We start from the raw sequence: 12352 nt of genomic DNA on the forward strand, positions 1-12352 counted from the left end.
CGGGCTCCCGTGCCTGTTTCCGCTGTCTCTCCGCAGCTCTCTGGCAGCATCCTAGGAGTCTGACGAAACACTTTGAAAGCTGGTGACTAGCACTGAAAGCTCCTGGCTGAGAGCACCTAGTCTCTGCGCAGAGACCTCTAGCTGACTGTGATTCATGCTGCCTCGTTTTCATTCCCCACCGTGAAGCCCAGTTCTGGGGTCTCGGGCACCCCTCGCAAAGCATTTTGACTTTCTAGCAAGAGGATGTGGTTTCATTTTTCTTTTCTTTTCCTTCTTTTCTAAAATAACCCAAACATTGTGTGGTTCCTAGATGGTGGTTTCCGGTAGCTTGCTGTCTACCTGTACTATGTCAGACTTTAGGCCCCTTGGCTGGACACCTTGTTACCATTAATAAGACGCAGAATCAGTGATGAATCCTGCTTGGGACTTCGGCAATGCTGTTCTTTTTTTGTTAGAAAAAAGAATGTTTATATTGTGTCAGGGCTGAGGTTAATTTAATGAGGCTTAAGAATGGTTCAAATATGATTCTGGTCTTTGCATTATTATTAACAACTATACCACTTTTTACTTGTATAGAACTTTAGCAAGCATTCTCTTGCGTTCATAAGCTCGATGGGGGGCTGTACCAACCCTGTGAGAGAACGTGGGCCAGCTTCATTCGGGGAAGGATAATGACCTCCTGAACGTTTGACTGAGGTCAAAGTCGGGTCTGAACCAAAGGATCCTTTGAACCTAGGTCCGCAGCCCCCCAAAGCACCTTCCACTGCCCCTCCTAATGAAATATAAGTTCATTTGTTATAATGAAATGTTCTCACACACTACAATTTTAAGATACGGTTGTGATTTATATCTACATCACTGATGTTTTGGAAATTGAGAAGATAGCTCAGCTGTGGCAGGATGACATTTTTCCTGTGAGGAGAGAAGCATGCGAGAAACAGTTTTGTGCAATTGTGTAGGATATGGGTTCTTCACTCACACCGAGCAGGAGAGCATTGCCGTGGGGTACGGAGACTGCAGACGCGTTTAACTCCGCGCTGTAACTGAGTGTGCGCCCAGAGGATCACAGTACCTCTAAGAAACGCACGCAGATCTGCCCCTGCCTGTGAACCTTGCAGGTGAGGATGGTACAGTAGCAAAACGTAAACCTCTCTGAATTTTAAAATATAAGACCGTTTCCAATCAGGAAAGTATATGCACGTCATAACAAATGGTTTAAACATCGCTCGTCTCAACAAACAGAAAATTGCCTGCATTTTGGAGGAGATGCAGCTAGGCATTTTTCCTGCCTCTGTGTGGCCCTAAGCAAAGTTGGCGTCATACTTACAAAACTACCTGATTAGCATAAAGTGAGCACTTTTCAACGTTAGGAAGCAATTTCAGAGATACGATGTATCACATCGGCGTGAGGTTCCAGCATTTGTGCCGTAATTTACGTAAAATTTCCCCGTTTTCCCGAGTCTTTCAGGAATCGTAGGCTGTTGGAGTGAGGAGTGGGCTTGTCAAAGGGGAGGATGTTTCAGCTAATGCTTATTTCAAAGTGATTCCAAGAGGGTCTGGACTGGAAAATCTCTTAATGATGAGCCGAACTGTATATATTTTAGTCGAAAGAGCTCACCAAGATCCCCAAATCTGAATGGGTCTGTGACCCTGTTTGAAGGTACGGGGAATGTGATTTAGTTCTCAGTCCTGTTTTAAAACATCACCTTGCCAAAAAAAAAAGAAAAGTGTTTTTTCAAATCTTTACTTCGGACTTTGAGAGGTTTATTTTTTTCCCTCCAATCTCTGGAGTTTAAGGAAGCATTGCCTGTTGTTTTCAGATTGACCTGGTCAGATTTCTGGGCTGTCCCCCGGGGGTGTGGCCAGCACCCTGGATGTTCTCCGTGCCCGGAAATGAACGGGAACCAGCCTGCCTCCTGGGTGAGCAAGCATCTCGCCTAGGGTCCCCGCTCCAGTTCTCCTTTAAAAAGCCCACCTGGGGTTGATGGAGTTGAGGTGAATGAGTCAGCTGTCTTTCTTGTTAAATGAAGCTTGTTCTTCTAGTACAGGTAAAGCCTCTGTTAGCCATTGCACCTTGTAATTCAGCTTGCCTGCCGCAGAACCGTGATGCAAATGATACGCTGGGCCGTGGTCGAGCCCCTAACCAGCATTCATGCCTCCACACTCACCAAGCAGCTGCTCGGGGAGGGGGGAACCGAGTTCCCCACTGGCCCCCACCGGTGGTTTGCGTGGCTTCCTGGGAGGGCTTGGAGAGGTCACAGTGGCCCAGTCCTCTCAAGAGAACTCTGCCTGCCATCCCTGGTCAGGGCACTTACACAGGGGCTTTGAAGGGCCGAGCCCCAGCATTTGGGGAACCTGGGAAGATGGGGCGGGGAGCCCCTTTCATCCCATGGTGCAGCAGCTCTGTTGAGCACCTGTGGGCAGCAGAGTGCCCAGTGCTTGACCTCCGTCATCTCAGTCCATCTTCTGATGATCCAGTGACACAGATGCCACCTTGGAGACCCAGAAAGGGTAGGGAACTTGCTGGAAAGAGATGGGCTGGGCTGGTCAACCTCATCGCTGGCTGTCTAGCCCTTTCTGAGCTAGGAATGAAGCTCCTGGTTACTCATAGTTCCCACAGGCTGAATGTACAAACCATCCCAAGCACGTGTCCCCTTTACCCAAGACAGGAAGGGCTTGTGGATGCTGCCACTAACGGAAAGTCTTACGTTCTCTGTGTGGTGGCTTACCTCGGCAAAACTTCTGTAAGAGTTTGTTTGCCTAGAAGAATTTGTTTCATCTGGTTGGGGTAGGTGTGTATGTTTAAGGAACAAATCCCTTCTTCCAGCCGTGAATGAGCATAACCCTTCCTGGACACGCTTGACTACGTTCGTAATCTTGCAGGCTTAATACAAGTTGTAAATATGGGGCCTTTTCGTTATTGATACGAGTGTCACAGTCTCCTCCTTCAAGATAATTCTCGGGTGGCAGTCCATCATTTCCAGGTTAAATTTCATACCTTAACGGTCTCCGACCCTTCCGGATTCTGGGCGTCCCTTCAGCCTGGCTGAAGTCCGCATCTTCCCTGTCTGTCCCAGGCCCCAGCTCCCAGCAAGGACTGGGGGTCCTGTGAGGAAAATCAGGTCGCGCTTGTGTTCCATCTCCGCGGTGATGCCGAGCGTCGTGTCTGGCCCTTGGAGGACGCCCGGGAATTGTTTGTTGAGCGGGTGACTTGGGGGGGGGGGGCTCGCGTTTTCTCTGGCGTTTGGGTCCTTATGCTCCTTGCTGGTGACCTGAACAATATTGATCCTCTGGCCGAAGTGACGGTGTTTGGCTAGTTGTCACCAGAGCACAGGTGTCAGGGCCGGGGTGTTTTGGGGTCTGGTGGATTAGCCTGGGTGGCAAGTAAATGCCGTGTGTGTTTGGGTGGAAATGAAGTTTTCTCTAGTGCACGTAGGGGAAGCAAAAGACGTGCTTGCTTGATCCTGGCAACTTTTTCAACCTGGCTCTCGGCAAAAGGGTGGTGTTTCTTCCTCCTGGGTGGAAGTGAATTTCAGACCCAGAATCGATACCATTGATAGGGATGGATGAGTGACAGGCTGGGTGGCTGACGTCATGTAGCATCCTCAGTGGAACGCAGAGAGCCTTGGTCCTCGAAGTTAAGGGCGCAATCGAATCACATGGAGGGCTTGGGAAAACAGGTTGCTGGCCCTGCCCCCAGAGTTTCTGGTTCCGTAGGTTTGGAGCAGGCCTGAGAATGTGCTTTCGACAGGTTTCCAGAGGATGCTGGTGTTGTCAGTCCAGGGACGGCACTTTGAGAAGCATGGCCGGGGAGGGGGCGGAGCTCCGGCGGCGGACCGGGCATCTTCCCTGGGCCAGGGCTCTGCGCAGTGCTTTCAGTCAGCGGAGGGGCGTCCTCTTGTCCTTCCCTGTGGGTGACAGGCGGGGGCCAAGAGCCCAGGGCGTTGCTTCTGGTGACACAGCTTAAACACAGTGGAGGAGGCCCCGAAGCCTAGGTTCGAATGGGTTCAAGTCCAGGTTCACTCTGCTTCCACGGTGCTGATGCCGAGTGCCCTGCGAGGAGCGTGGCTGGTGGGTGGTGGACATTGCCAAGGGCATCCCTTAGGGAGGGAGACTGTGAATCCCGGTCCTGGGTTCTGTGGGCTTCCCTTGCTGGGATCCTTAGCGTAGCCCCCTGTGTGTTTAAGAGGGCCTCTCCCGTATTCACTTGTTATGCAGCTAAAAGAGCGTTTCTAAACAGGAGAGCTGTGTGTTACGAGCAGCTTAAGAAGGCTGTGTGGGGTGCCCGGTGGAAGTGACTCAGAAGGGAGAAGCAGCCCTGGCAGCTGCAGGAAGCTTCACAGCAGAACCTGGAGCCCTGTTACTACCACCTCTGTTGTTGTTGTTGTTGGGTGTTTTGGGGTCTCAAACTGACTTTTTATTTTGTTCAGACTAAACTCTCTTATTTTGCACCTTTTTTCCTGCGCACCCTGCAGGCGTTTCCAGTTGGTGCGTCTGGCTCTGGCTCGTTGGAACTACCGATTTGTCCGTCTCTTGTTTCTCCACGTTCCAGCAAACCCGTGTCCCCCACCCCTCTCCCCCCCGCCCAACACTCCAGGTTCTTTGAGGCCTTCGCCTAAGTGATGGAGTTTGGCAAAGCGGATCAGGCTTAGTTATTTTGAAAATCCAGGGTTGGGGGTTCTGATCTGGTGCTTAGCCACGTAATTCCTACCCTTCGTTAAGTACCTTTCTCTGAGAAGGAAAATGAACTCTGCAGATGTTCATCTGTGATCTCTGCGGCATCTGTGATTTTCCTCAGGTTCTGAGCACCAGGCCCGGTGTGTGCTGCCCTGAGCCCCGTCCTTCCGGGAGCCGCGGGGCTCCGAGGCTGAGTCCCGTTGGCTCCCATCTTGTGGTGTGGAAGCCTGCACAGCGGGTCGCGGTGATGACCCATCCGGGGGCAGGGCTGGCGTCGCGGTGGGCCCCATCCCTTCACCTCCCTGTGCTCTCTGCCCACGACTGACCCGGCGGGAGGGGCCGCCTTGGTTGCATGTGGCGGCCAGGGAGGGAAGGAGAGAAGGTACCTGCCCCAGCAGAAGAGATTTGTTACTGGACCCTTTGAGCAGCCAGCCAGAGAGCTTGTGTGTGTGCGAGGTTGGGACGTTTCCACGACGAGCAGACTAAATATAGGCTGGAGGGTTGGGCCCAGGGCCCGAGCGGGGGCTGTCATCGCTCTGATACTGTTTCCCCCACTGCTAATCAGGACTCGCCACCGGCCCTGAACAGGTGGCCGCCCTGAGCTCTCTGCGAACAGACTGGTGTTTTTGTTAAACCAGGGGCTCCTTTGCAGATTTCACACTTCTCCCGCTGTTTGGTGCGGACTGTCTTTTTCTGGGCTGCAGTGTTGGGAGTATTTGTGCAGTGTTTCTACACAAGCGACTGTGTGATCTTCGAAAACTGCCTGTGCCGTCTGGTTGTCATTAGCATCCTGGTTAGAAGCCGCTTTTTTTTTTTTTTTTTAAGGGTGGGAAACACTTTTCATGGTTCTGGGAGAAGAATTCCAAATAATTACCAGCCATGTTCACAAACGATTTATGTTTGGTCTTAGCAATGTCAACATCCAGCAGGCTCTTGCAGAGAGAACCATGTCCCTCTCCAGCTTAGCACACAGAGCTCCTGTTCCCGGATCCTCAGATGATCGCCTCAAAGGGGGAACAGGATCTTCAGGCTGTGAATTTAGTTTTCATTCAGTGAGTGTTAGGTGATATGGACATAGTCTACCAGCAGTACTGAGCATACGACAGAAAAAAAATTTTTCGTGAGTACCTACAGCAAAACAAGACCCACCTTAGTTTCCTGAAAGAGTTTTTCTTCCTTCGCCTTCTCTGTGTCAGGGCAGATGGTGGCCGTCAGCAAGATTTGGTCTCACAGACGTGGTAGCTACTGGCTCCCTTTTGTAATGAAATAGAAGTGGATTCGGAGAGAGCGGGTTGCCCTGAGAGCCTTCTGTTGGTGTTTCCAGTTGACCTTGTCTGAGAGGGGAGAACCGGCGTTATTTTCCAGGGAGGGGACTTCCGTGGGCCTGCCTACCCTCTGCTGTGGTTTCCAAAGATCTGGGTGCTGCTGTGAGCAGTGACTCAGTCTTCTCCTGTCCCGACACTGCTCCTGTCAGGTCAGGCTGGTGAACCTGATTTCAGACAAACAGTTGTTTCAGTTTTCGCTTCGACGATCAAGCCTGGATCTCTGATTTTCCATATGTTACTATTAGGAGTTTGGGATTGGAGGGATTGAGACCACTTCAAACGCCCTAGTTTTTTTGAGCTCTTTTTTTTTTTTTTTTTTGGCATAAAACATAGATCCAGAAGGATGCCCAGGTCATCAGGGAGGGCGTTTTCACAAACTGACCACGTGGGTACATCCAGCCTCCAGATCAAAAAACCTGAGTTGGCTGTAGCGCAGGGCGAGACTCACCTGTATTGCATGTGGTTGCCTCCGCTTACTTACCTGTTCTCCCGACGATGGGCATCTGGGTGGTTTCGTGTTCGGGACTGCTGGGAATAGGGCTGCCGTGCCTTTGGTGCCCACGTGTCCCCGTTCCTGTTGGGGGCTGCACGCCGGGGAGCCGAGCGCTGCGTCCTGTTAGCCCTTCTCGCAGGTCAGCGCAGCTGCTCCGGAACCCGCTCCGTTGGTGGCCCCCGTCTGGAGACCTTTCCTTGCTGTTCAAGGTTCATTGCAGACACTCGGGATGGTGGCTGCCTGCTGCTTCTGTCCTTTGCTTCTCCTTCTTTCCAGCTGTTTGTCCAGAAACAAATAGTCAAGTGCTTTATACGTTTCCGGCACTGTCTTAGACATTAGGTTTTTAGCTTTGGATATTCTATAGGCTTTTCATTCCCTGTTAGTGGAATAAGTATAGCTTTGTAAGTGGAGCTGTGAGAATGAAATCTTTCACCAGGAAGTGTTTTCCTCGAAATTGCGGATGGCGCGATTCCCCCGGGACTGGAACGGGGTCCCCTCGGCTCTCCCTGGCTCCTGCCCAACCTCATTGGTCAGTGGGGGTCCTACTGGCTGAGCCCACACCAGCCCCGAGTCTATCTCACACCTCGGCGCCGGGTTTCAGGTGACCTGTGCGTCTCTGTTGGCATCGGAAGGGAAACTCCTTCTGTACTCCCCGTCCAAACTGATCGTGGTCTTAATGGTTACATATTAGCGCTCTTCAGTCCCTGTTGTTCGTAGCAATTATGCGGAGACACAAAAGGGAAAAAGATCAGCGAAGTGTTGCCAACTGTCTGTTACTCTCAAGGGGTTATTTTCTTTGTTCCTCTGCTGTGTCCTGGGAGCCGCCCATCCCCCTCCACAAAGGCCACGCTCACGAGGCCAAACCCGGGAAGCTGGTAAGGACCCGAGGGCCTGAGAGAGAGAGAGAGAGGGGTGTGTGCCTGTGTGAACGTCTCCAGTGGCTGTACAAACGCAAATATTTATTTCGAGGGATGGGGGTTGGGAGGGCCGGGTTTACCCTCACTTTGTTTAGTATGGGAAGTGGCCAATATGAGAATCAGTAGACCAGATTTTATCGAGCACTGACAGTGGGCAAAGCACTCTCTTTGCATCTGGGGGTACAGGCAGACGTGTGGGCTTGGAGCCCCTCTCCCAGCACAGTCGGACCTAGCCCAGGAGGCCACACTGGTCCAGACTGGGATAAGCAGGTGGTGTGATGCAGGGGAGGGGAGTGGGATTAACTGGACTTGGAAGCTGGGTGGGAATCAGGCAGTGGAGGCTTTCCGGGCGGGCGGGGGTAATAGGAGTGGAACATCCAGAATCCATTCTCTGCAGCCAGCGGGGACCTGGGGAGGAGAGGCCAGAGGATGGAGAAGAGCCTGGTGAGCCCCAGAGAGCATGCTGGGAGTGCCTTTATTTATTGGGCCGTGGAAATTACAGATTATGGATTTCCGTTTGGAAAAGGTTGTGCCATGATGCTCAGCTGTTACCAGGCAGGATAGAAATGGTGGTGGCGGCCGGTGGTGGTGGGGAGTGGCAGGGAGGGTTCATAAGTGGGCTGTCCGGCTTCCCTGGTGGCGCAGTGGTTAAGAATCCACCTGCCAGTGCAGGGGACACGGGTTCGAGCCCTGGTCAGGGGAGATCCCACGTGCCACAGAGCAACTAAGCCTGTGCACCACAACTACTGAGCCTGCACTCTAGAGCCTGTGTGCCACAACTACTGAAGCCCACATGCCTAGAGCCCACGAGCCACAACTACTGAGCCTGCGCTCTAGTGCCCATGAGCCACAACCACTGAGCTCGCGTGCCACAACTACTGAGCCTGTGCTCTAGAGCCCGTGAGCCACAACTCCTGAGCCCACGAGCCACAGCTACTGAGCCTGTGCTCTAGAGCCTGTGTGCCACAACTGCTGAGCTCGCATGCCACAACTGCTGAGCCCGTGCTCTAGAGCCCGCAAGCCACAACTACAGAGCCCACGAGCCACAACTCCTGAGCCCACATGCCACAACTACTGAGCCCGTGCTCTAGAGCCCGTGAGCCACAACTATGGAGCCCACGAGCCACAACTCCTGAGCCTGCGTGCCGCAACTACTGAGCCTGTACTCTAGAGCCCGTGAGCCACAACTACGGAGCCCGTGTACCGCAACTACTGAAGCCCGCATGCCTAGAGCCAGTGCTCTGCAACAAAAGAAGCTACCGCAATGAGAAGCCCACACCCCATGACGATGAAGAGTAGTCCCCGCTCGCTGCAACTAGAGAAAGCCCGTGTGCAGCAACGAAGACCAACGCAGTCATAAATAAATAAATAAATTAAAAAAAAAATTTAAAAAACCCACAAAACTGGGCTGTTGCAAGGGGAGGTGGGGGCCTGGGCAAGGGAGCAGGGGAACAGAGATGGGCACCCAAGGATGCAGGTGCAGGTCTGAGGTTGCCTGTGAGTCTCGGGTGGAGGGGGCAGGAGGAAGGAGCGAAGTTTGACCCACGGAACGCAGGAGTGGGGCCGTGTGGGGGGATTCCACCTCTAGATGCCCTGGAAGCCCTCAGGTTTGGGCCGGAGGGGTGGTCAGCCACAGGAGGGTGGTTACCCGGTTACCTGGGATTTGTGGTGGGAGGACCCTAGCCCTGCAGGGTGGGCTCAGATGTATAGATTCACGAGTCACCCCGTCTGTCATCCAGGCTGAGGGGCAGGCATCTGGGATGTACGGCAGCCACTTCCTCCCCTGCAGAAACTTAACTGGGTGTCTGAGGGGCACGGCAGCCTCTTAGGAGTGCAGCTAGCGTGCATTGCTCTCCAGGAGCTGAATCAGTCCCCGCAGGGGGACGTGTATGATTGAGCCTGGGCTCTGGTGGCCCTGCTCATCCAGCCAGGTCGTCTCCTGGCCACCTGTGCCTGCCTCAGAGCACGTGTCCCATGGTGCTGGACTGGTGCCTAAATCTCGTCTGTGTCTGTGTCTCCCTCTCTGTCTCTATCGCTATACCGTATCTGTCTATTAGGTGTATATTTATTTTTTCACTTTACGTCTTTAATCCGTAGACTTGTAGAGCCACGTGCTGGGAGCGCAGAGGCGAACAGGCTGCTTGCTGTGTAGGTCAGCGCAGGCACAGGCTTCGGGCCAGGGGTGCAGTGGGCTGGGAGGGCTGGAGGGGTTGCCCTGGGGAGCCCAGGAGCTCCTGCAGGAAGTGCTGTTTGAGCCCCAGAAGATGGGGAGCTAATGCCATTTGGGGCGGGGGGTCGCCGACTGGGCATCTTGGTATCTCGCTTCCGAAGGAGGCCTTTGAAAACTCTCATCTCTGCCCAAAGAAATCTCACTGTCTTCACACAAAAAAGTGTGTTTCTATTTTTTTTTTTTTCACTTGAATCAGTTTAGTTTTACCCAGGTTTCTCAATTTGGACTTGCTCTTCTGGTCATCTTATGCTGGGGCATAAAAAAATTATATATCTATCTCTTCCTGCCTGCTCTCTAAATCTAGAGTACCCCCCCCCCCCACCCCGCCACCAGAAAAAACCCTCCGAAGCCCCAAACTCTTTCCCTCAACTCCTTGCTTGGCAGGAGAGTTGTGGGGTGGGGGGAGTGGTGGGCGCTCAGATCATGGGCAGTTGGCTCTTGTGTTTCTGTCTGTGCGTCTTGGGGACCCTGCCCGGGTGGCGAGCTGGGTCTGGACTTTGTGGCAGTGCTGCTTTTTCTGAAGTGGCTCAGAATTCCAGGCTCAGACGCGAGAGCCTGTGTTTCTTCTAGAATCCCAGCGTCAGCTTCTGAGGGGATGCGGGTTGAAGGGGTGCACTTCTGGGTTTTTCAGTTTCCAGGTCACCTGCTTGGACATAAAAGAATCTCAGTGCAGTGCAGTCTCCCTCATCCGGGAAGATGGGACCCTGCTCCACTCTTTGGTACACCTGGGCGCTTTGTATAGCGTGGGGCGTGGCAAGGGAGACCCCTTACCTGAGTCCACGGAGCCCTCACCCCCTGGGTGGACTACAGGCACCCCCTCTGGGTCTCTGTGTCCCACAGCCTAGGGTCTGGGATTTGTGTGAGCAAGACATTTTGCAGTGAAAAGAGATGAGCATTGTTTACAAGTTGAGGAGGATCTCTTTTCCTCAACATACTGGAAGAGTTGAAAGAACGTTCAGAGTGAACTCTTACACACCCATTGCTTTGCTTCTCCGCTAGTTAATGCTTTGTATATCTCTCCATCCAGAGGGTGATAATTCAGCAGGCGTTTTTAATTGAATGCAGGGTTTTCCTAGGCTGGCTCCATGTTGGCATGGAATCCAAAGGATTTCTCGAAACGGTACCGTCTGGGTGTCATGGTGTCAGATTCCAGGTGCAGCACGAGTGTGGATTGAATGTGAAGTGTCTCCTGCAGGGGAGGCTGGTTTAACGTGTGCTTCAGAAGGCAGTTTTTGTTGTTAATCTTTTTTTTTTAAAATTTATTTTGAAAATCAACTATGCTTCAATAAAATTTAGAAAAGTTAAAAATTGATTTTTGTATTTTATTTTATTGAAGCATAGTTGATTTACAATGTGTGAGTTTCAGGTGGACAGCAAAGTGATTCAGTTATATATATATGTATTATATATAACTGAATATATATATTCTCGATCAGAGTCTTTTCCCTCATAGGTTATTACGGAATACTGAGTAGAGTTCCCTGTGCTACACAGTAGGTCCTTGTTGATTGTCTATTTTACATATAGGAGTGTGTGCTGTTAATCTCGATACAGTTCAACCTTGAACCCAAAGGGACACTTTGAATTGAGCGCTGACTTGAATTCTGTGGCTGAGCGTGTGTGTGTGGGAGGGCAGCCCCACTTTGGGCCTTGGTGGTTTTGGTTGTTGGGGTGGCACGCCATCCTCTTTGTCCAGGACTTTGGTTTTAGGAATAGTCTGTGTGTTGATACGGAGCACAGGCATCTCCTTGTTGGATCATGTTACACCATGATCACTTCCTGGAAGCAGAATGATGTGGAGGATCTGATGACTCTATGCGACTTGTTAGGGGGACAGGCAGCCCTAGCTGGGGGAGCCAAGACAGGCTCCTGCCTCAGTGACTTGCTATGGAACCCTTGGGAAACACGTGTGTCCCTTTCGGCCTCAGTTTCAGAGTCTAGAATCCATGGTGTTGAACTTTGATTGAGCTCAAGCTACCTCCAGTCTCCAGAGTGACTGCCACTGTCCCATCCATTGCTCCTCAGTCCCTGAGCCGACCTGGTCTGGTAGAGGTGGAGGAGGGGATGGGGAGGGTGGGGAGGAGAAGACTTGGTCAGAGGAAGCCAGATTGTCCCAGGGCATTGTGTTCACTTGTTCCACCCACAGTCTTCTTTGCCTCGACAAACCCAAGAGTGAAATTTCACTCAGTAGAGTAATAGCCAAAAAGGGGAAGAAAACATATTGTATGTGTGTAGGTAATCCATGTAGTACGTGGATGATCTAGCCCTTGTGTGCCTTGTGTAACAGGTGCACACACGTTGAAGGCCTTGTTATGACATCGGAGAGTGTGCAGGGGTCTGCAGAAGGAACCCTGTCCGTGATCATAATCTCCAACATCTCCACTATACCCTGGTTCCCCAGACTTAGCCAGAGATAGGAAAAGCAGATGTGGAACTCTCTGTAATCCTGGCAGTGCTGGATCATTGTCATCGCGGTGAGCACACGGTAAATGCTGCAGGTGTGGTTATCGAGCCTGTGTGTGTGTGTGTGACCTATATGCTAGGTGTCTCGTTCAGCTTTCATTCACCTCTCCGGTTTACGAGTTTAGGGAGCATCTTGGGCTGAACTGGAAGCCAAATTACAGTGTGATTCCTGTCTCAGCAGCGTTAATTACAGTGTTAATTACAGAACCTGATTAGGCCCGAATTCCTGTTCCCCAGACTGGGCCCA

General features: G+C 52.0%; 1 protein-coding gene across 3 annotated transcripts in view; it reads left to right on the forward strand.

Moving 5' to 3' along the window:
• Nucleotides 1–12352, forward strand: part of AGAP1 (ArfGAP with GTPase domain, ankyrin repeat and PH domain 1) — a 549941-nt gene that overhangs the window by 1632 nt on the left and 535957 nt on the right. The gene's annotated exons all lie outside the window — the stretch shown is intronic.

This window comes from Phocoena phocoena, chromosome 7 (assembly GCF_963924675.1).
Source record: "Phocoena phocoena chromosome 7, mPhoPho1.1, whole genome shotgun sequence".
In the NCBI taxonomy this organism is placed as follows: Eukaryota; Metazoa; Chordata; class Mammalia; order Artiodactyla; family Phocoenidae; genus Phocoena; species Phocoena phocoena.